This window comes from Periplaneta americana, chromosome 13 (assembly GCF_040183065.1).
Source record: "Periplaneta americana isolate PAMFEO1 chromosome 13, P.americana_PAMFEO1_priV1, whole genome shotgun sequence".
Taxonomy (NCBI): domain Eukaryota; kingdom Metazoa; phylum Arthropoda; class Insecta; order Blattodea; family Blattidae; genus Periplaneta; species Periplaneta americana.
Window position 1 is genome coordinate 28270374 of NC_091129.1, and position 24970 is coordinate 28295343.

The window sequence follows — 24970 nt, forward strand, 5'->3', positions numbered from 1 at the left end:
TGCCAGTGTGCCATGGCACCACCAATGAAAGAAACAAAAAATAATACCCTAAAAACAGTTGTAATAATTTATTTCTACGTATTTTATTCCAATTTCATTTGAACGAGCGCGCGCACAGATCGGGACGCACTCTTGCAGTGTTTTTTCGAACGTTGGAGCCAGTTCTCTGTGGCACCGGGTAAGCCCATATAACACTGTACAAAAGGCTACTGGTTTAGTTCATATGCGGTTCTTATGGCGGAGACTGAGCCGAGTTCAATTTGACTCAGTAGTTAAAATTCCGCCCGCTAGAGCGCAGTAATCCAGAAATTCCGCTAGATGGCAGGGTTTGTTGGAAAAGTTTGGCAGGAAACCGTTGTCTCAAGAGCAGACTTACACGAAAAGTTCGGCGCCAAATCTTAATGCAATGTTACCAATTCAAAACTAATGCACACAACTTGGATTTGAAAGTACAAATTACTATTCATTTAACTGTATCGAATGCAGAGAAAGTCAGTCATGGTTATTTTTAGAAAGACAACTACGTATTTCCTCATATTATGTAACACTATTTGTTAATTTTGTGTGATATTTGTTTTATTTCGCGGCAACTAAATATCGTTACACTGTTGCTAGTATTGATGATTTTGTTAACGATATATGAGATTTATGCAGGACATGAACATGTGTTATTCAAGCTGCTGCCTTGGATTCATCGGTCTGTTTAAGTGAAGTGTAAACGTTTTCATTTATTGTCTGTATCACCGTTCATTTCGTGTTTTTTTACGAGTTTAAAAGTTATTTATATTTTCCATTTCTTTCCTTAATTCTAGAAGATGAAATATGTGATACTTTCGAGGCGACAATCAAAATTTTGAAATAGTTAATTACAATGCCCACCTCCACTTCTGAAGCTGAGCGATGCTTTTCTATGCTAAAAAGAATAACCACATTATTTCTTAGAAACACTATGAAGGAAGAAAGATTGAGTGCTTTAGGAATGTTATCGTGCGAAAAATCTTTCGTATGCAAGATTGAAGGTTTCAATGCAAAAGTAATAGACTTGTTTGCCAACAAAAAGGAACGACGAATGGATTTCCAGTACCGTTCTTTTTAATCCAGATGCAGATGTCTCTCTCTCGGTGTTGGATTGGCACTTTGGTAAGTACATTGCTTGGAATTTAAAAATGTTAGTGATTAGTTAAATTCCTCTCTTAACATTCAAATGATAAATTTTATATAAGCATATTTTTAAGTCAGAAAAGCGTTTATTGCTGTTTTTGGTTTCATATAGGCCTACTAGTTGCATATTAACTGCACACCTGGTAAAATAGCTCGCTTAATTAATTTGTTTTATTTAACATAATGTAAACATGAGCTGTGATTATCACCTTTCACTTGGTGATTTGCGTGCAACCTTCTTACATTTTTGGCACCACCACCAGAATGTCTCACGGGCCGCCACTGATTGGAGTACTTCGTTACTTCTATTCTTTATGTACTTTCTTCTAATCGTGTAATAGTCAATTAAATCCCACTCGAGTTTTGATTTTCTCTAGATAAATCAAAACCTCTAGTGAGATTACTGTTGATAAAAGATACGGGCTAAATAGAAATAACTAAACAAACTATCGTAAGCAATTTTAAAAACATTGTACCTTATTTTCAACAAAGTTAGAAATTAATAAATTTATAATTACTTTCAGAAATGTAAAACACATTTCATGTTAATCATTCGGGGAATGCATGACAATTACTGTAACTGTGTAAACTGCTTCTGTTAAAGAATATGTTGAACAAAACATATAAAAACCCTAGGAATAGTAATGCAGAAATTAACTCCATGCAGTTCACTCAACACTGGCATTAGCACTGATTTTTCGCGATTTGTTTAATTCTCTTTTCCCTCAGCAACATCTCAACGTTTGGAACTATTGTTTGCATAGCGCATAATGTGACAGCATATTCTAAATTGTGATCCGATACTTGGCTTCCATGACATGGCTTGTTTATCTTCATCATACGAAAAAATTACTGTTCGCACAGATATGTGAATCCGAAAATGCATGTCTGTAAATCGGGGAAATACACATGGAAAGTTCATATAAAAGTCAGATAACTACTTTTATTTTGATATTTGCCCTTCAATTCACTATCGTAAAGTAAATCAATAAGTTTCAATTACAAATAATAATCCAAAATGAAATTGAAAATTTTCCTAGTCTTTAAATCTCGAATCAAATTCCTGGCGCAGATCGCATGATGTGTGAATATATTCTTCGAAATCCAAAGTCTTAAGGAACTATAGTAGGCCTATATCGTTGTTAATTTTGAATAATGTGCTGTAACTTATCCCTTTAGTTAAGCTAACATTCCACAATTAGAGGTGGTTTCATATTAAACGTCTTCACTCTGTCATATAACTGTGTAATAATCTTGTTCTTACGTTGTCGAAAGCAATTTAAAGCATTCAGATAATTCCATTAAGAAGCCAAATTCACAAATCCATTTTTTTTTTTCATTTTTCACTAATGATACAGGCTTTTCTCTTTTCTCCGTGAACGATGATGTTTCCTCCCTCAGTTCAAAGAATCTATCAAATAATTTGCCACGACTTAATCACCGCACTTTACTATAATATGACAGATCGCCATAGGCCTACTCACTATTTAATTCGTCAAGAAAGACTTAAATTCACGATGAGCGAGACCTTTCGATCTATTATATTTGTATTCTATAATTTTTAAAAATATATTAGTCCTACTTTTCACGTGCGATATTATTCTTCTCTAGTGTTAATATTATATTATATAATTCCATTGCCGCTGTAATTATATTTTAGTTCCTATTTTATTTCACTTATTTATTTATATTATTATTGTTATTTTTTATTTTAATATTATATCTGAACTGCGACCGGGCACGAGAGCTGCTCATTCGGTCTCAAATTTTGTTAATACTACTGTATCTTCTTTTTATATTGCTTGTATTATTTTATTTGTATTTCTCTTTGTTTGTTTTGTAATTATATTTCTTTATTCTGTATATTTGAATTTAAATTTAAAAAAAAATTGTGTTGGTGGTTTTTCCAACTGAGCTACTTTCATAACATCATTTTTTGTTTTGCACATGTTAGTGTATGTATAAGGCAGTGAATAGAAATAAATTCATGGGATTAATTAACGCTTTTCACTTCGCCCCTTAGACTCCTTCCAACCATGGAAGGAGCACCATTGGTTGCCAAGGATATAAGTTTATTCCAAGGAAGTCCAAAATAATTTCTACAGCCTCTACATAAAAATTCAGAACCAGTAGTAGTATCCTTTATGAGAACAACATATAAGAGCTCTCCTTAATATGAAGGTTTTCAATAACGCGTCTTACAAAAATCACCAGTTGGGGATTATCGCTTACATGAGTATTTTCATCTACTGCCAAAGAATAACAAATGAAAGACTGACAAATAAATACTAGTTGCACCTGAACGTCCTCAGCTAGACCTCGGATGGGACGCATCACGGTGAAAGGAGACAAGCTGTTAGATTCAAACTCCTACACTTGTTGTGAGAAAAGTTCTTCAGTTGTAATTAAACATTCTTCAAATTTTCAATCTTTAAAAGATTTCTAATACCTTACTATTAAAAGTGAAATTTTATAACTGAGTCGCACAGTCGATTCACTTGAACAACTTCTAGCTCATTTTCCTTCAATTGTTGAATTAATGCTCCATACTCTTCACCTTCGTATCTACCATATTCATTACTGTGATTTGTATAATGTATCTAAGTTGTATTTCTTCAGTGTGGCCTACGTTTTGAAGTGTTTTCTGCTCCTCACATCTCTTGTTTCAATGGATGGCAAGAGCCGCCTCTGTTCACTAGAAGGCAACGTCACAAACCGGTCCTCTGCCCGCTACAGTAAGCACGCATCAGCCAAGCACTGCCCGTGCCCGTTCACACTCGACTTGATGATTACTGCTTTAGAGAACCCATACTGCATGGTTGAAGCGTAGGCAACCTCGTGTCCATGGAAGGAGAGGTTTCATCAGTAAGTATGACCTAACACGATGGCCATTTCTGATATACTGTGCTAACTCCGAGCAAGATGTATTCTGAGTCATACCGGTTGACTATGCTAAGGCAAGCTGCTTAACTATGATCCTATGTAGGCAAATTCGTATGCCTTCTGGACGGACTTCTCTGCAAGTCGTCACTAGCAGGTCGAAGAAATGGTAATGAAATAATGATGAAACGGTATGTTAACGGAATTCATGCTTACATAATGGCGACGAGGGGAAACTGAAAGAAGACGGATCTTCGGCCTTGACCTCGAAAAGAGTAACAACCGGTAGGAATTTTTGAACCAAAAATCCCAGGGAATACCCGAAAGAAACCTCTGTGTGTTGCCTGGAAACCGATATGTCCGAAAAAAAAAATTAATTCAGAGCAGACCATTAGGAATTTCGACCCGGACTCCCGATATCGGCGATAAATAATTTTCTTTCCAATTTTATGATCATGACGTCATTATTGTACTCACACTTTTAAAAATACAAATCACCATGCAAATCTAGTCTTTCAGGTGAAGCTCCCTGTAAAGCAGATTTGAATAATTTCAAGGGAAAAATTGTTCCGGGGCCGGGTATCGATCCCGGGACCTCTGGTTGAACGTACCAGCGCTCTCCCAACTGAGCTACCCGGGAACTCCACCCGACACCGTCTCAACTCTTCCCTTTATATCCACACAACTCGCGTGGGCTGACGAAACGCCTTGAAATTATTCAAATCTACTTTACAGGGAGCTTCACCTGAAAGATTAGATTTGCATAATATATACGTCACACAGAGATTGTGTGCACTCGATGTGGGTCTCTGGCGTTTCGTCAGCCCACGCGAGTTGTGTGGATATAAAGGGAAGAGTTGAGACGGTGTCGGGTGGAGTTCCCGGGTAGTTCAGTTGGGAGAGCGCTGGTACGTTCAACCAGAGGTCCCGGGACAGACAGAAAAATAACATTCAGCACTTTATTCTTTTTATATATCAATGAAAAAAAATGTTTGTAAGAAAAATATAAATTGTTGATTTACCTTTCAACGAGGATCCAATGATTCCATTTCAACAGCATGAAGTAATAGGCCTAACAGATGTATGCGAAAATCTGAAACAGACAAATTGTACAATTTAATTACTACATTGATTCTAAAATTGTAGTTGTGGCCGGAATATAAACTGCAGCGGTTTGGTTCATAAATCCAGTGACCACTAATTTCATGCAAAACAAACAAACCAACGACCACAGTAAATTATAAATGGTACGTCAGAAAATAAACAAACAAAAAATGTAACAGCTCATTGGAATGCTTAATTTACTCAGACATGTCTATCGCATACACGCACATTTCCATAACAGCTTTAAAACGTTATCAATTTTATGAACCTAATGCTAATACGTTTATATTACAAAGTATAACACATTCCTAAAGCATATTGTACGTAATTTAAAAGCTATGTACGATGCCAGATCAGGAGAACGATTTCCGTTGTAAAACCTCAAAAGGTCATATTTATACTAATAAAATAACATTTTTTCATCGTACCGTTTTTATTGTTAATGTTATAATACCAATTCATGTTTCCCTATTAATTTCCTTATAACTAGTACAGAGTGATTTATATACAACTGAAACATTACCTGCCTGCCTGCCTGCCTGCCTGCCTATTTCAAAACGAATGAACGAATGATGCTAGCCACAATTTGTTATACCTCAAATGTAGAGTAGCTTATCTTTTGAAGATTACTAACCTCTATAGCAAATGTTGAAAATTCTTTATTTATTCGGCTGGAAATTCACTTAGGGCCGTATTCATAAACAAGACTTTGGATGAAGACTTTCCAAAAAGTCGACTTTCGTAGTAAAGTTTAACTTTGTTGAAAGTCCTCTTCATAGACAATACTTCTGAGACTTTGACTTTCACTTAAGTAAGTCGAGATTTGACGATCTTGTTCTAATGTTGGCAATCAAAATCACTGCCTTGTAAACGAATTAAATTAACAGATAGTTGAAACAGAGTAGGCATTGCCACAATCAAGGCCATCTTTTGAGACACAAATCAATGAAACAATTGAACATCGGTACATGTTAAGCGATTGTTAGCCGTTCTTGCAGCTTTACATAAGAATAATTATTCGTGGGTAGAGTGTAAAACTGACGTAAGTAATAAATTGATATGTTTAGATCTTTACACCAATAGAAAATAATTCGTTCTTCTACTTGATCACAAAAGATCATAACTCAGTTCCAAACAGTCGTAATGTAATTACAAACCATTATGGTATAATTCATCTGAAATAGTATTGCCTGCTAAGAATTATGTTGTGAATAAAACATTGATTGTAATTACGTTAGGTTCACATTTAGCCCTCGAATTCTTTCATTATAAAATAATTTTATTCTGAAAATATGGAAGATAAAAAGATGCGACTAATGACAGACTACTTAAAAATTAAATGAAATCAATAGGCCTAATCAGAAAACATTATTATGACGACCGCAGGATTAAAAATTAACTGCATATCCAACTCTATAACATATTTTGTGTAGAATTAAATAGTGAAATTAATATTAAGCCATCAATTACCTGCAGCGTAAACCGCGATGAACTAATAAATTCAATTATTGGTAGAATAGATAATCCTCTTTGACTATTATATTTTATCAATGATTGTTGAAACATGAAGAGAATATCTAATACTGTCTATCAATTAATCTGTACCTTGATTTGAATTTATTCGCTAAGAGACATGAACAGCTTTAATAATCCCCTAGATGTCCTCAATATTCTCGGAAAATTCAACAATTTCCAAAATATCAGCCATTTTCCTTATGTCCACGAATGAAAGTCGAAGTCAAAATCTAGATTTTCGGCGACTTCGAAGTAAAGTCACGATTGAAGTTTACTTTCGTCAAAGTGTCGACTGTGGATAGGAAAATGACGACTTTGTACTTTCCAAAGTCAGCTTTGGTCCAAAGTCTTGTCTATGAATACGACCCTTAATGACCAGTTTTTAACGTCAAATTAAGCAGGAGTTCTGATTCCCTGTCACGAGATGTGCAGATGTTTGTTATTTATTCTGTTTTACAAGATTGCAACCTCATTCAAGAAATTAAATTACAACATCACATATTGAACAAATAATACTCTACAAAAATCTCAACAGACATACAACACTAACAAATAGGTACAACCACTCAAATGTAACATCTACAAAAACTTCTACATAGGACAGACAGGCAGATCAATTCAAACACGTTACAAAGAACACAATATCAGAGCCATAACAAAATAAAAAAATACTTCCACATATCCAGAATACATCACAAATGCTAATCACGCATACAGAGACATCAACACAGACATGGAAATTCTACACATCCAACCAAAAAGCCAGAAACTAAACGCACTAGAACAATACGAAATATACAGACACACAAAAACACATCGAAACGAAATTCTAAACACACAACTCAATTTCAGAACATACACAGTCTTTGACTCCACATTACACTATACAAACACACTCCCACAGGAAACAAAACAAAAGGCGCCTAGACTAGCAACGACGAGTTCTGAAGATGACCAATAACAGGTCGCAACATGTTAACAGGTAACAAAAATTTAACACGTGAAAGATATATTATAATACGTTTTCTTTATTCTGTATATTTATTGTTAGCAAAATTATTATTATTTTAGAGAGCCAGTTGTTTCCAATTTGTTTACAGTCGCAGTTTTGTGTTTCTTTGGGGAGATTACGAACATCAAATTCTTTCTGGTATGTCCTTTGAGTAGCTGTAATTGAATTATTGCTTCACAAGGAATAGCCGTTGATTTAAAGTGTACTGCATTTTCAGTGACTAAAACAAAATGTCGAAAACAGCTGCCAACAATGAGGAATAAAGAATAAACATCTGCGCATCTCGTGACAGGGAATCAAAATTCCTGCTTAATTTGACGTTAAAAACTGATCATTAAGTGAATTTCCAGCCAAATAAATAAAGAAATTTCAATATTTCCTATAGAGGTAAGTGATCTCCCAAAGATATTTTACATTTGAGGTATAACAAATTGCGGCTAGCATCATTCATTTTGAAATAAAGAAAGCAAAAGTTGTGTTAGTTCTATATAAATCAGTCTGTAGTAGTCAAATTGTAATTGTGCAGTCCGAAAACAAAAATATGCTATATGTTATAATAAGAAAACTAGTAATTATAAATTATTATATATTATTATTATTATTATTATTATTATTAACTTAATGTTATGTAAGTGTGAGAGTGTCACGAATATTTAATTATAGAGTTAGAAACTCGCTCTCGTTTTACCATTTTCCTCAGTTCTGTTTGTGTTTTCTGCATTGTTGCTTCGTTTGTGTTAGATTCAAATTGTTTAGTGCAACGAAAAGTAATAGGGATTTAATAAATAAATGTAGTATAAGTTTTCAAAGCGTTTAAGTGTTTCATGATTGTTAAAATTTGTTGAGACTTGCGTAAACGTTGAAAAGTCGCATAAAAGTTAGTACGTTTTCTACATTAGTGCTAAGGGTGATAGTGATATAGTGTAGTACTAAATACAGGGACATTATTTTATTTTTACTAACATTTTTAATATTAACCTGTCTATACCTTTAGATAACCGGAAACACCGCTTGCTTCCTCCTCCAAGACTGGAGTTCGATGATACTGGCGTAAAACACAAATCACTCTACTAGGTATAGGAAGGAAGAAAAGTAGTTCATCCATTTACGTAAACTAGGAAATATCACGATTTTGAGTTTGATAATTTTCGTTAGGTTTTTCTTTAATCAAAGTACAGTACTGTATTAAGAATAAGTGTTTTTACTCACGAAGTGAGTTATCCATGCGAACGTATTCATTATGCAGTGTATATTATACTGTCTACAGCACATTAGCGTACATTATAGAGAAAGAAGTTAAATTGAAAAATAATCATAATATGAATATTTAAACACTATTTTGAAAATGGTGGCCGTTCATTTCGATATAAGCTTCAGTTCTTTTATGCATATTATCGCACTATAGACTATTGCATCTAATTCCAATTGCCAGTTTCGTCCTTCGTACTAGTAACTCATGTTGAAATAATTCTGTACCTACTCTACGTACTGTAAATTCAATCTTCACTTCTGCCCGACCCGAAAATATAAAATTACTCAGACATGCTATCTACTGTCCGTCCAAGTGGTTATGCCGCAGGATTGTAGAAAGGGAGGAAATCACGTGACAGTTAATTACTTAACGAGGCCCTTTTATTTAAGTTAAATTAAACAGTTGTATAATATTACGTAAACTTCCAATTCCTAAGAGAAATTAATGTTTTCAGAAAAGAGCTAAGACAGCCCAGCTATTACAGAGGGGCGAGCAGAAGCAGGTGGGGGAAATCGGGATGCGACGTAGGCAAACGGACAGTACCTGTGCGAAAATATGATTCAATATTGAAAGCTCTTTCGTCACTGGAAAACGCGAACATATTTCTGGAACGTACTATACTCAGTAACTCAGTACTGCTTACTATCTGCGGTCTTGGTTCTGTGTGGAGTTGGAACTTCCTTAGTAGAAGGGGTGGGAGTGAAGTACATTCAAAAACTCAGGTACAATAAAAACTGAAGTAAAAATAAAGTGATGTCCCTGTATATATATATATATATATATATATATATATATATATATATATATATATATATATATATATAAGTTCAATCATAAGACATATCTCTTTGCAAATGTTTATTTGCTATAGTGTGTTCATGTATATTCTTATATTGTGTTTTTTTGTACTTGTGTAATTCTTTTCAACTGTATTATTATTTTCAACCTTTTCCGGGCAAACTGGTTATTCCAATGAAAACGTATTTTTCAGAAATATTTGTTTAGTATTAGTGTAACAAATAGATCAGTCTCTAAATTTAAATATTCTAATGGTTCATTTTCGAAAGGAAAATATTTTAAAAGTTTTATGGGCAATTGATCTAAGTGGTCGTGGCTGCATAATAGATACTGTTTTGTTCCCTAAAGCTTGCAGCACTTATTGATAGAGAAATTAGCTATTACTGTGTGTTTTTCAAGGAGCTATTAATATTTTTAGAGTCTGCACGGTTAATTCCAGAGATACAGGGTCAAGGAACTTTTTCCCTGCTTTATATTATTTCTGCCACTTATTTTCAGTTGAGTTAATAACAATTAGGGGAGAGTTGGGTAGTATCGGACATCGGGTAATATCGGACAGTGAGTTTCTTTCATCTACCACCAGATGATAGTACCTGAATGACATGGTTACGTTTCTGTGATGTCGCATACAGAAACGTAACCATGTTATTCGGGTACTTCCATCTGGTGGTAGATAAAAGAAACGCACTGTCCGATATTACCCCGATGCCTGAGACTACCCCACTCTCCCTTAAGTTTTCAGTTCAAGTGAATATTTCGACTTAGAAATATCACAGATGTTTTGAAACTAGAAAAATGAAGACATTAACTCATCTGTAACATCCGTGACAAAATGTGTGTGACATGGAAGAAACAGCTATAAAATATTTACTGATTATGTTTTTGTGAACTAATTGGATGCCATGAGATTTGCATACCTTTCACATGGACACTATAAGAATGAATCTATTTTTTCTTGTTAATGAGGTGTGAAGTGAGTTATAAAATCTTGTAACATTTGTGACGGAACCTTTCTTTATTTTCTGCAATAATAATAAATTTTATTCAAAAACTTTTTTTCCTATAATATGGCATTGATCTTCTAAATTTGATCCTAATAATAATAGTTAACAAAAGTAATTTCATTTGCAATATAAGTTACTGAGTTTGAAAATAGTACAAATGTAACATCCGTGATACCTGGAATGGCTATTTTGTAATTTTGTTATTGATTTGTTTTATATTGACGTGTTATTTTGTATTGTGTTTTGTATATTTTTTTATTTTGCTGTTTTTTTGTGTAAATTGTGTTTTTTTTTTTTCACTTTTGTGCTCTATCAATGTTACCACCGGGTATCTACCCAATAGTAATATGAGGAGTTCGCGGGAAAAACGATGAATGTCACATTTCTGTTAAGGATTAGATAATAATAATAATAATAATAATAATAATAATAATAATAATAATAATAGTTTTATTTTCCCTCCCAGAGTTAAGGCCATCAGGCCTTCTCTTCCACTCAACCAGGATCACATCACATACACAAAAATACATACCGGTATACAAATATTAACTTAAAAATAATAATAAACATAATTAAGTAAAAATAGAGATTGAATACATATACACAATCAATATTAACTATAAAATAATAATAATAATAATAATAATAATAATAATAATAATAATAATAATAATAATAACAACAATAAAATATATAATAAAAAAGAGACTGAATACATAATCAAAAACAGGAAAATACATTCTAGTATACAAGTATTAACTGAAAAAAAAGAATTAATACATATGAATATAATCTCACAACTAAAGGAATAGTAGAATTAGTATGATCAGCACAGCACATGTTACATTGAGACAATGAAAATTACTTAGATATGTGTTAATGGTAAAATAAAGTAATGACTGTGTAAAATAATAATAATAATAATAATAATAATAATAATAATAATAATAATAGTAAATAAAAATTACACCTAAAACACTAATTCTGTGCATTTAAAATATTTCTAAACAACCTAGATAATGATCTAATTGAGTCTATAACTCCAAGATGTAGTGCTGTTTCTATAGAAAATAAAGGAAAGGATTACTGTATTCGTGGTGATAATTCTCATTTTTACCATTTTCCATAAGAACAACATTAAATTTCGTAGTGATCCATTGAATTAGATAACGACATCAACCTTAAGAAAACTGTGACATTCATCGTTTTCCGAGAACTCTATTATATTTACACTTAATTACAAACATACGTATATTTTAATATCTTGGTACTTCTAACTGTCGATTTTAGTACATATATAAGTGAGTTTGTGCGTTAACAATTAGCTATATAGCACTCATTTCTAAAGACATGTCTTTTGTGTAACAGTTTTTTAATATTCGTTTAACTGCGCTGTTACCAGAACGTCGATAAAATTGGTGATACCAACATGGAATTTGGCGAGATAAGGTCGAGGATTGGTCATGTGATTATCTGATGTTTGCGTCACAATTGAGAAAAACCCAGCAAAGTAATCATCCCAGCTGGTATCGCACCAACGCCCAAGTGCATTCTCAGCCGAAAAGAAACGGCTATGACGAGGACAATTTAATAACAGTTCAGGGAAATAAACTATAAATGAATACGTTCCTAACACGATAAAAGAACTGAATTTTCACGATACTTTTAAAATGTAGGGGAGAAGTGGGTACAGTAAGACAGGGAAAACAGTGAGACATTTTTTATTAGATGGTAAATTTTGATGTTGAGATGTTGGTAACAGTGGAGTTGTATGTTGCATGAGTAAAGTAACAGTATTTTCATACTCGATTTGATTCTAGTTATAAAGGCAAGTGATGAAAAAATAATTCGTAATTTTTCACTCTAGAAGTAAAATTTTCGCTTGTGTTTAATGGAGGTTATATTGGATATAAAAATGAGTTATAAATATGAATGTTTTGTTACCTAATACTTTGGTATTTGAGATTATGTTTGGCAAAGTTTCGTCTTTCTTGTTTTAATTTTGAAGTGATGGCGTCATTTTTTAATGAACTATGCGTAAAGGGAACAGTGAGACATGCCATTGAAGGGTACACTGAGACGTCTCACTGTTCCCATGTACCAATGATTTGCAAATACAAACTGTAATTATATTACATTTACCATTAACTAACATTAAAAATGAACATACTAGTAACAAATTTAGGAACTGTAGCTTAAAATAATGGATACATTACATTTTAATGGTTTCATAATAAAATTATTCATAAAATTTTAGAAAATGTTTGGATTATCACTTGCATACATATGTCTTAATATTTTCTGTCTCACTGTACCCACTACACCCCTATGATGAAAAGGAAAGTGTGGACTTCGAGACACCAGTTATATTCACGACGTAATAAGTGACATATATTGTGTTGTTTCTCATGTTATTTGACCTTCAGTTACAACAAAATGTCATTTCATTAGACGCCTCTAGTGTGGCGCCTCGTTTCTATTTTCAAATTTCCTTGAAATGTTATGATAACTATTTCGTAAAAATAAGACCAGCGGCAATCGACATGGCTGTCCAATCTCATCACGCTAACTCTCAAATACCTCTTCACGGATATAAAATTTAATTGTACAAGAAGCCAATTTGGCGCTTCAACTTTGATTCTTTCCTGGCAAACGTGATCGTTGCCTTTGATTTTGGCGGTTATCAAGATTTTCTTAAAATAGTTTGCAAGGTTTTGAATTACTTTCAGCTTGCCAACTAGGGCACACTGATCTTCTAGCCGACGTCATAATATTCCAGTTCGCGCTTTAAAAATCAACAACATGCACCATTCATCTTGTAGGATTAGATAATTGAGTCGCTTAGAGAAAACGTACACTGCTAAAACCGTCATTATGGAATACTCTGATAGACAATTACTACTAATCTTCTAAATCTACTTTCCAAGTCAAAGTTAGATGAGAAGAGTACGTTTATGAAATTCAGTAGGAAGATACGTATTAAATACAAGGTGGCCCAAAAGTTCGCGAAATTTTGAAATGGAGATTTAAGGAAGATCGCTCTCTCTTCTGTTTCGAGTTCTCCACACTTCTACTCCAAATTATCTTCGTTCCCGGTTTAACTACTTATCCTCCAATCACAATCTAAACACTAGGTCACAGAAGAGCCAAACCCTAGCAATTCCTGCCCATAGAACATCCCACCTATTCATCCTTTTTTACTGGCTCAGTTCCCCGTGAATGGAATTCTCTACCTCAGAAGATTAGGGGCTGCCAGACAATAACCACTTTCAAAAAAAGGCTAAACGATTTCTTACGGGCGCAGTCAAATTGAAGTTATAATTGTGATCGAGTTTAATAATTCAATTTAATTTAGGTATGACTACCATTACTGTTATTATTATTATTATTATTATTATTATTATTATTATTATTATTATTATTATTATTATTATTATTGTTGTTGTTGTTATTACATAATTATTTTATTGGTGTTGTGAAGATGAAAGAATTGTCATTGTATTATATTAATTATGTATTATATTGTATTGTATTGTATTGTATTGTATTAATTATGTTATATTCATAGCATAGTAGTAATTATTTTCTATCATACTGGTTGAGTGGAAGAGAAAGCCGAATGATCTTAACTCTGCCAGTTAAAATAAACCATTATTATTATTATTATTATTATTATTATTATTATTATTATAAATGAGGCGTTCCGTAAGAGAAGGACGAGCCAGCCAAGCGTCGAATTTTGTGTTTTTTTACTACTCGGAATATTTAAACACACACATCTGTAACATAACTCTAGCACACGTTGGCGGGCTCTCCCTTACTACATCGAAATTATCATCGTTTGTAAGGTTGAAGAAACTGCGTAGTCTGTGACAGGTTCATAATATTCATATTACTCCGTACGAGAAGGGCGAATACGCCACTCTGCCTGAAGGCGCGCGCCATTCATTGTCTCAGTGTTGTTGTAACCACACAGACGAGTACAACCGTAGTGAGGAATTACGTGTATTTATGGACATTGTAATAGCTTAGTATGAGTAATAGTGACAGTGACATTCAACCAGACATATCTGGTTATTATAGGAAACGTCAGAGGCTTGTCGAACAATGAATAAACGTACAAGCAAAGATTGAAAGGAACAAAGGTGAATCGTACATTAGTACGAAAACATCTCGACATGTGCAAGCTCGCGGTATAGGCCCGCCATGTACTTGTGAGTGCTTCAACGCATTAGGTATGGAGAAAATACAACCAGTATTTCGTAATTTCTGGAAGTTTGGTGATTATGACCTCCTGAATGCCTATATTTCTAAGCTCGTAACCAGTGTTGATGTGAAAAGATGTCGCATTAAGAACAGGCCGATATCTCTCAGCTGGTTTTGCCAAAAAGGTACTATATCACGCCAATAAAGCTCACTTCTGATAAAGTAAAGGATATGAAAGCTCTCCTTATCTATGTACAACAGAACGTTTCTGGATGACGTGATCATAAAACAAAACGTGCAACTAGCAGTGACCGACTCAGAGGAACATCTTCATGAAGATGATGCAATGAATTATTAGCATCTCTATTCCCAGAACAAGTGAGAACACTTTTGATTATAAGAGTAATAACATGACATGCATCTAGTTATTTTTTTTATTAATAATTTGAGACACTTTGTAAATGCCACATATCAGTGCGATTAAGTGTTTTATTTATTATTATTATTATTATTATTATTATTATTATTACTATTATTATGCCTATTATTATTATTATTATTATTATTATTATTATTAATCATCATTGTCTGCCACATTATTGAGTTCATTCTACGCCCTTTGGTTTTTCTAGTACACTCTTTTAAAATTATTCCCATAATATTGATGAATTCATAATGCCATCTATGATCACTATTAAGTTGGAATATTAAATTGGACATTTAATTGCAATTTTCAATAAAGGTATTCGTTTTTCAGTGTACAAAGTAATTATCATTATTTACAGGCGTGTCCTTGGCGGCTTCACCTTTATCTCGTTTACAGGTAAAATACTTTGAACATCGATTATCTCTAAAGGTACATTTGGCGAGTTCGCCCTTTTCTTATAGAACGCCTCAAATACTTTAAATAAATTTATTCATACTTAATAGTACAATGCATGCCAATGATGGATTTCATCCCGATAATTATGTTTTGAAAATGACATCCAATAGGTGACCACCATCTCTGTGTAGACATTCCTGCAGTCTCTTAAGAACATTTTACATTACTAGAAATAACATTTCAACAGAAATTTCAGCTATTTCTTCTCGGATCTTCGCTTTCAGTTCTTCTGTCGTAGAAGGTCGACTACGGTACACCTTGCTCTTAAGTTAGCCCTGCAAGACGAAATCGCATGCTGTTAAATCCGGGGATCTTGATGGCCATGAAATGTCACCGTTTTTGGAAATCACACGGTTAGTAAACAACTACGTACAGCTGACATCGATATTCGTGCTGTGTGTGTGACGTTGCACCGTTTTGATGAAACAAGATGATTTGTGGAAAATTCTGCAGTACGTGCTCAACAAAGTTTTCAATCATGGCAACGTACTGAACAGAATTGACAGTGATCATCACCATCATCTTCAATAAAGTAAGGGCTCATAACACCAGACGATGACACAGCGCAACACACGGTAACTTTTTTATTGTGTAGAGGACGCTGATCTAGCTGAAGAGGATTATGCGGAGTCCAATAGTGAAAATTCTATTTAATCAAGAATCCATTAATATGGGGTTGAGCTTCGTCAGACATCCAGAGTTCATCAATGAAATTGTCGTCCTCGTTCAGCTTTACCATCATTTGTTCACAAAATTGTTGACGCATTAGGTAAACATTGGGCTTTATTTGCTGGACTATCTATAGCTTATATGGATGGATCTTTAAATCCAGTCACAGTATCTTTGAACACTCGAATGTTTCATCTGAGAGCAGCTGCATGACGTCGAACTGAACGCTGTGGGCTTCTGTTATTCACCACTCCAATTTTCCATTACAAGAATAACAAAATGGCAAGATGTTGTGAGCAATATTTCATTTTTTATTCGTTGCTATCTATTACCTAATGTTACCTAATTACCTAATATTACCTAATTACATTAAACATTTCAAAATTTCCGATGTTTTGGGCCACCTTGTATATGAAATACTATCCCCTTGCGGGATAAGGTTTTCTTGATTTCCGTATTATTTCTGGATAGGCTACTTACATCCCGCACAGATAAAGTTACCGTAATTCAACTCTTTTAAGTCCTGTACGTATCGAAGAATTTAATATTTCTTGGCAGCTAAGATAGATGTATCAAACTGAAAACCACAATGACGATGTAATGTGTACAAAGTCTGAGCTGTGCGCGGCATCAATGTCTACCTTATCCGCGAGTACAGATAATTCCTGTAGACGGGGTGAACAATTTGGCTACTCGAAATACTAGATTCCCGTCTGTAAGCATTTGTCATAAGTTTTGGACAATCAGGTACTAAATATAGTTTCGAAAAAACTCGCTTTGTGGTATCACTGTTATCTATACTAATAATAAATCTATAGCCAAAATCTTTCTGGTTATTTTCAATTTTCCAAAAATAATTGGTGTTAACATGTATAATTAAACATCCTGAAACCGAAAATCGCTTTTTTGAAATTTTCTTTGTATGTCTGTCTCTGTCAGGATGTTTGTTACCTTTTCACGCAATAATGGCTGAACCGATTTATATGAAAGTTGGAATATAAATTAAGTTTGTTGTAACTTAGATTTTAGGCTATATGGCATTCAAAATACTTCATTTAAAAGGGGGGTTAGAAGGGGGGTTGAATTAAATCGAAATATCTCCCTTATTATTAATTTTCATGAAAAATGTCACATAACAAACGTTTCTTTAAAAATAATTTCCGATAAGTTTTATTCTATACACAATTTCGATAGAACTGACATTTAATGAGATAAATGAGTTTTAAAATTACAATAACAACGCCATCTAAGGCGCTGTACTGAAATAAAAACAAAATAATGACTTCGTCTATAAGGGGTCTTGGACTACAACAATCGAAAGTTATTAAACATAGCCTAAGAGAATGTTTCTGTGTTTGTATGAAGTAATATCGGAAGCTAATTAATTTTTTAATTATCATTTCACCATTCGAAAGTGTAGTTTCTCTAGATGGATATAATTCTACAATGTTATTACAGTAACTTCTGAAACATATAGCAAGTATTATAAAGTATACACATTAAAACTAAATGATATGTCAATCTTTATTCAACTATGGTTACATGTAATAACAATTAAGAAACATGTTAAAGGAATTGTCATTGCACCAAATGAGTGATCTCTGGACCAAAATGACCACATTTTAATTATTTAAATGCAATTTAAATTAAGTAACATATTAAACGATTTATCCTTCTATCAAACACGAATGTTCCCTGGATCAAATGTCCTATTTTAATTATATAATTACTTTATATTTATTTCTAACGGGTGCAGCGGAGCGCACGGGTACGGCTAGTATCAAAATAAAGATATAGGTAAAACATACTCCAGTTTAGTAATACAATACGAGTTTTACTATTAAAAACTCTTATACAGACGTTTAGCTGTCTTATACTTACACACTGAGTAGCTCGTTTATAAGTCGTGTGTAAATTCCCGACTAATAATCACTACATATATCGTACGTATGCTACTGCACAGCTACGTCATAGTTTCGTCATTACGAAAGGTAATAGAATAACTGAGGTTCTCTATTGCATCCGATAATGAGTGCTAGTGTGCCGCGCTAAGTGTCGATAGTACAACAGCGGCTGATCGATTACCACGCTATATTTAGGTCAAAGAGTACAGCTACAGCAATATTATTCTACAGGGACATCATTTTACTTTTACTAACATTTTTAATATTAACCTGGCTATACCTTTAGAGAACCGGAAACACCGTTTGCTACCCCCTTCCACGACTGGAGTTCGATGATACTGGCGTAAAACACAAACAAATCACTTTACTAGGTATAGGAGGGAAGAAACGTAGTTCATCCGTTTACGTAAACTAGAAAATATCGCGATTTTGAGTTCGATAATTTTCATTAGGTTCTTGTTTAATCAAAACGCAGTACTGTATTAACAATAGGGCTAAGTGTTTTTACTCACGAACTGAGTTATCCATGCGAACGTATTCATTATGCAGTGTATATTATACTATCTACAGCGCATTAGCGTACGATATAGAGAATGAAGTTAAATGGAAAAATAATCATAATATGGATATTTAAACAAATTTTTTAAAATAGTGACCGTTCATTTCGATACAGGCTTCAGTTCTTTTGTGCATATTATCGCACTATAAACTATTGCATCAAATTCCAATTGCCAGTTTCGTCCTTCGTACTAGTAACTCATGTTGAAATAATTTTGTACCTACTCTATAAAAGAGTACCTTATATACTGTGAATTCAATCTTCACTTCTGCCCGACCCGCACAGATAAAATTACTCAGACATGCTATCTACTGTCCGTCCAAGTGGTTATGCCGCAGGATCGTAGAAAGGGGGGAAATCACGTGACAGTTAATTGCTTAACGAGGCCCTTTTATTTAAGTTATTTTAAACAGCTGTATAATATTACGTAAACGTCCAATTCCTAACAGAAATTAATGTTTTCAGAAAAGAGCTAAGACAGCCCAGCTTTTACAGAGGGGCGAGCAGAAGCAGGTGGGGGAAATCGGGATGCGACGTAGGCAAACGGACAGTACCTGTGCGAAAATATGATTCAATATTGAAAGCTCTTTCGTCACTGGAAAACGTGAACATATTTCTGGAACGTACTGTGCCCACTAACTCAGTGCTGTTTACTATATGCGGCCTTGATTCTATGTGGGGAACAGCTGGAACTTCATTAGTAGAAGGGGTGGGAGTGAAGTACATTAAAAAACTCAGATACAATAAAAATTGAAGTAAAAATAAAATGATGTCCCTGTATCTGTACTCTTCGGTTTGTTCTCCTGTGATTACAAGGCAACCGTCATCATAAAATGACAATCGATAAAAAAGCTGTTAGAGGGGCGGCCATTTTTTCTCTATATACAACGTTTAAACAAGGGGTTTCGTGTATATAACTATAGCAATGCAATTCTCATGTATAGTTACAGACTGTTTATACATCCATCGCTTACGCATGCTATATTAGTAACGTTTTCTGTCCCAATTATGCATAAATATGAACTCTGCCCTGTTAATCCTCAAAAATTACTATACATTTGAAATGATATTATACCTTTTTATCTTTAAAAGAACTGTGCGATATTCAATGTCAGTGTAAAGGCTTCAACATTTTTGGAGGTCCTTTAAGCTGCAGTAGTGAGCTTTGCAAGGTCCTCAATCCAACTGGCTACAATGTTTCGTGGCAGATTCATAGTTTTATATTTCTGAACAACCCTAGTAGTCAAGCGTTGTGTCGCACTGTGTGTATGCATGTATTATTTACATATTTATTCATTTATTTATTTATCTGTCTGTCCGTCTACCCGTCCGGCCCGTTCCTCCAATATATCCATCCATTTCCGCTGCAAATGGAATAGTGGTACTATCGTCCAACCAGAACGGAGGTATCGTGTGGACAGCACGATGAAACCCCCGCTTCCCGTCGTTGCATGTGGTTTACGAAACCGAATTTTAAAACATAGCATTGCTCTCCTAAATTGTCACAATGCTAGGTGGACACCGGTCTTGCACACAGACCGAAACTTCATGAGAAAATGTCTGATTCAGTAACAAGATTCCTGATCGTGTTATCTAAGACAGCGTTTCTCAAACGTTTTTGAAGTGGGGACCACTTTTTTAGGTCAGAGCAGTTCCGCGGACCACCTTACTCTTGTTCCCTTCGAAAGCAAATTTATCATTTTTGTAGCATATTTTAATATCAATATACTTACATTTTAAAATAAAATCAATTAAATATAACTAATTAAATTAAATTAATTTCATATTATAACTAATTGAGCTAATGTTAATAGAAGAAAATTCAGTTTCGTTTCTTTAATAATTCAAGGTTCTTAGAGTTTGGATAATCTTTAACTTATTAACTAAAAAAAAAAATAAATGTTGGTATTCACATTAATAAGATGGATGAGCCTGCCGAATCTTGCACAGTTCTATATTTGGACGTATGCTGGTAAGCTTAAGGGGAGAGGATGTTATTTTTTTTAACTTTTTTCCTATTTGGTGTAAATTATTAATTTTTGTATGTAGAGAGCTCATAGCTGTGGCAACTCAACCAAATAAAAATATTTTGAAAAAAAATTATTTGGAGGCCCAAATTTGAAAAAAATATACTCAATGCAGGATTGTACTAAAACCGCTATATCTAAACCGTTAAAGATAGATTCAAACAGTTTTTGCAATGTATTTGCAAACGTATGTTCTACAAACTGTCTGTAACAGAATTTCGATATTAGTCCCTACGTTTGTAAAATAAACAATTAAAATTTAGTAACAATTTTCTGATTTCCTTTCTTGCAAACAAACGGACGTATTTTTAAAATGAAATCAATTAACAAAATTCTGTTACAAAGAAAAGTTTCCTAACAGTCTAAAGAATGTGTGTTCTAAATTTCATGCATGTACAGTATCTTTAATAGTTCAGAAATTATATTCATTTTGTCTGGCAATGTAGCAAAAAAAAATGAAGTTACTGGAAACCGATAAAAACGGGCGTGTGATTTAAAAATCCATAGCCCAGGAAGTTTAAAAATGACGTCTCAACATCCGATAAGGGCACAAATACCCACAAAATGTTATGCAATGCATTCCACACATATCAAAGGGTATTTTAAAGAAAAAAAATTTGAAAATTTAATTTACCGGAAACAACAATAAAAGTGGGCTTGTGATTTAAAAGTCCATAATGCAGGAAGTTTAAAAATGGTGATCCAAACATATCACAGGGTATATTAAAGATTTTTTTTAATTTAATCATTTCTCATCAAAAATACCATCCTCTCCCCTTAAGTCGGAGATCGTCATATACATCGAGTCGATTTCGGTAGCCTACTTTGTTTTTATTAGAGTTAGTGATGAAAACCCTTTCTGACATAGATACGTAGAAACAAATTCAATCTTTAAGCACCATTGTACACTTCACTATATTCTCTTTTCACTTGTGATACGGTCTAGAAATTAACCATATCTTCCGCTTGGAATTTCATTTTAAGTCCGGTCTCATTCGAGAGTTCAATTAGCTGTTCTCTTTCACTCAATGAAAGTTTGTTAGTTTCAATATCGCAATGAAAGTGATCACGAACACATGAAAATTCGTCATATTTACTTGGAAAATAAGTTTCAAATTGTGACCTCAGAGTTGTATTATTGGTGTATGACGTACAGTACGTGACAATTTCAATGTGCAAACTGAGTGTCGGCAAAACTATTAAGAAAGTCATAAATACATAGAAAGGTTCGGTCCTCTGTTATGAATTTGGGTGGTCCCTGGCTGGGTTACAGGGGCGGCGCCAGATGTGTAAGGAAAAGATGGCGAGAAACACCACGTTCATAGTGCTTCAAATCCCTCTTTTGTTGTTGAGAGTATATTGGGAAGTCAGTAGACGGATAAGGTAACCAATTTCATAAAAAGTCAGAACTGAGAGAAAAAGTGAAAGGCGATTGCCATGTGTCACTTCCAAACTCTGAGATTTTCAGCTATAGAGTGATACACAATTCGTTTGAATTTTATTTTTTCTTCTGCCTTTTTTTGAAGGACCATAAGGACAGACCTCGGAAATCACAGGTGGTCCACGGACCAAAGTTTGAGAAACGCCCTCTTTGATCACGACGCTAAGGCACGAGATTGTATTTTAAATTTTAAACATGAAACACTTCCCTTACCTTTTGCCAGTATAACACTTTCTCCGTAAGACAAGTAAATTCATAGTCTATAATCGAATATGCACAAAAAGTTAATGCATTTCATACCATTATAATCTTCTTAAACAATAAGTCGGATTTTATTTTCAACTTTATATTCCTATGGAAAGAAATAAATTAGAATTATTTCAATTGCCCAGATATGTAATTTATTGCTTTACTAACGTCTCGAATGCAAAGCATTCTCAAATAAGATCATTTTTTCGCTATAAATCTTTCTTGGTCTCAAGTAGAATCATGCGGTTTCCTAAGTTTTAGATAAAGACGAAATTTCGATCACACTTGCAGCCTAATATCCTAACGGCTTTAACAAGAAAATGCAAGCGTAGCCAATTTGAAACAAAGTGATCTTAATTTTAAGCCGTTAATGGGAACGGTGCGTATATATAGGAGTTAGGGGTTGAGAGCGCCGTGAAGGGACGAAGGGGGCAGGAGAGGGAGTTCTATTGCAACCTAGTGGTTCAAATGCTTGGGGTGCAAAACCCATCAATAAATCAAGCAAGTCTTATCCGAACTCCCACCTCTCACCAATTGATTGCCATTTTCCTTGGCAAACGGCCTATCACTTAAAATGATCCGATAATCTGCATTATACCTATTACTGCAGGGAGTCTTAAACCCTCACGTATTCAGCTGGCTCTGGGAATAATCTCTCCGGAGTTCAAACTTCTCTCCTTTAAAATCAAAGATTAACCATCATGATTACTCGAGATTCAGGGGTGTCCCTCTCAATCCCGAGAGAAAAAATAATATAAAGTAATAAATCCTGAATTTTAGTTAAATACGTGAGTTCTTGAACTTCATTATCCTAATATCTAATATCTTCTGGCGAAGTAAAGGCCATCAGGCCTTCTCTTCCACTTAGCCAGAAACAAAAGAAGCTGATACAGTTTTATAGACTAATATTTAAAGATCACTGATAATAATACATTATGCAACGAGCCTATAATGATAGTAATTAAGACGCGAGTATGTTTGTTTATGAAACGAGAACAAGCGAGTTTCATAATTTTCATACGAGCGTCGTAATTACCATTATAGGCAAGTTTCATACCACTTTTTATTCTCGACTATATTTCTAACTTGAAATTATTCAGAAGTATTCATTCTATTCGTATCTGACTGAAGATCGGAAGTGACCTCGTGCATAGCTCGTAAATTGTGAGATGTGCGCAGACGCGAAAATAATTGATTTTTTCCGAGGAACAATAATGTCATTGACCTTGATGTAATCTAGAGAATAACATGAACTAATTTTGATATAACCTGGAAATTGATTTAGAATTGAAAAACGAGATGACAAATTGAATTTATTTGAATATTATTTACAATTAACGCTAATTATTATAGTAACAGAACATAACCTTCTGCGACAGTATTGGATTTCCAGCCTCCGTGACGTTTCCCTCGTTGTCTTTCAATTGCATATCCGAGAATAATCGAAAACCTGAACTTTAATGAATAGGTGTATTTTAATGGCATGCATTAAAGGACTGCTACCAGGTGTATAATTACTACATTTCAGCATGGTCGAGCATAAAAATTTATATAGTTATACAAGCACAAGTCGAGTAAAATAATGCCAACATACTAAATAAAAATTGCCGTCCATTACTCTCTCGGAAAGAAGTCCACATTTCCCACCAGAATCAATAGCCGACTTCCAATGGACCTCATATTATAATCAAAATTCATCATCACACCAATCTATGTAAATAATTATTTATTAAAAATTATTTTTGTTCATTGAGGAGCCCAATCTAGGCTGCCCTCAATTAAGTGTCGTATATTATATTTAGGGAAAAACGTAATATGACGAACGCAAAGCTCCGCCCACGTCCCCTTTCCACTTTTCCCCTACAAGCTCACCACACACCCTAGCGGGAAAGAGTGGAAATAGGGGTTTAGGGTGGGGTGACATCTAGTGTAGGAAAGTGGTACAAAAAGAGTAACGACATCTACGAAGCAAAAGAGGAACTTCGTCCTGTCACACACTCTCTCTCTCTCTCTTTCTCTTTCTCTCCAGTCTCTCCTTCTCTGTTCCTTGCTTAATGTCTCCACAGTCTACTATATACAGTCGCGAAGCTTGAGGTGTTTTTTTTTTGCAAATCTCGTGATAAAGCGCTCCAAGCGGCTAGCAACTAGAAACAATAGATTGTCCATGGTCGACTTTAGACTGTGTCGTATTTCTATCGAGTGCTAGCTCGTTGCATATTTCACACTGATGCTTGTGAAATGTTCGTTATTGGTTATAATGAAAATGTTAATGGCTGAAATATAATAATTGGAATAATAATATGGGA

At 34.1% G+C, this 24970-nt stretch overlaps 1 protein-coding gene across 7 annotated transcripts in view; it reads right to left on the reverse strand.

Annotated features, from left to right (window-relative positions):
* sand (sandman) overlaps positions 1-24970 on the reverse strand; it is a 1680707-nt gene that overhangs the window by 1225471 nt on the left and 430266 nt on the right. For all 7 annotated transcript variants that reach the window (XM_069842971.1, XM_069842966.1, XM_069842970.1 and 4 more), the window contains one exon: positions 5064-5134. The gene's annotated coding sequence lies outside the window, so the exon portion shown is untranslated. The remainder of the gene's footprint in view (positions 1-5063; positions 5135-24970) is intronic.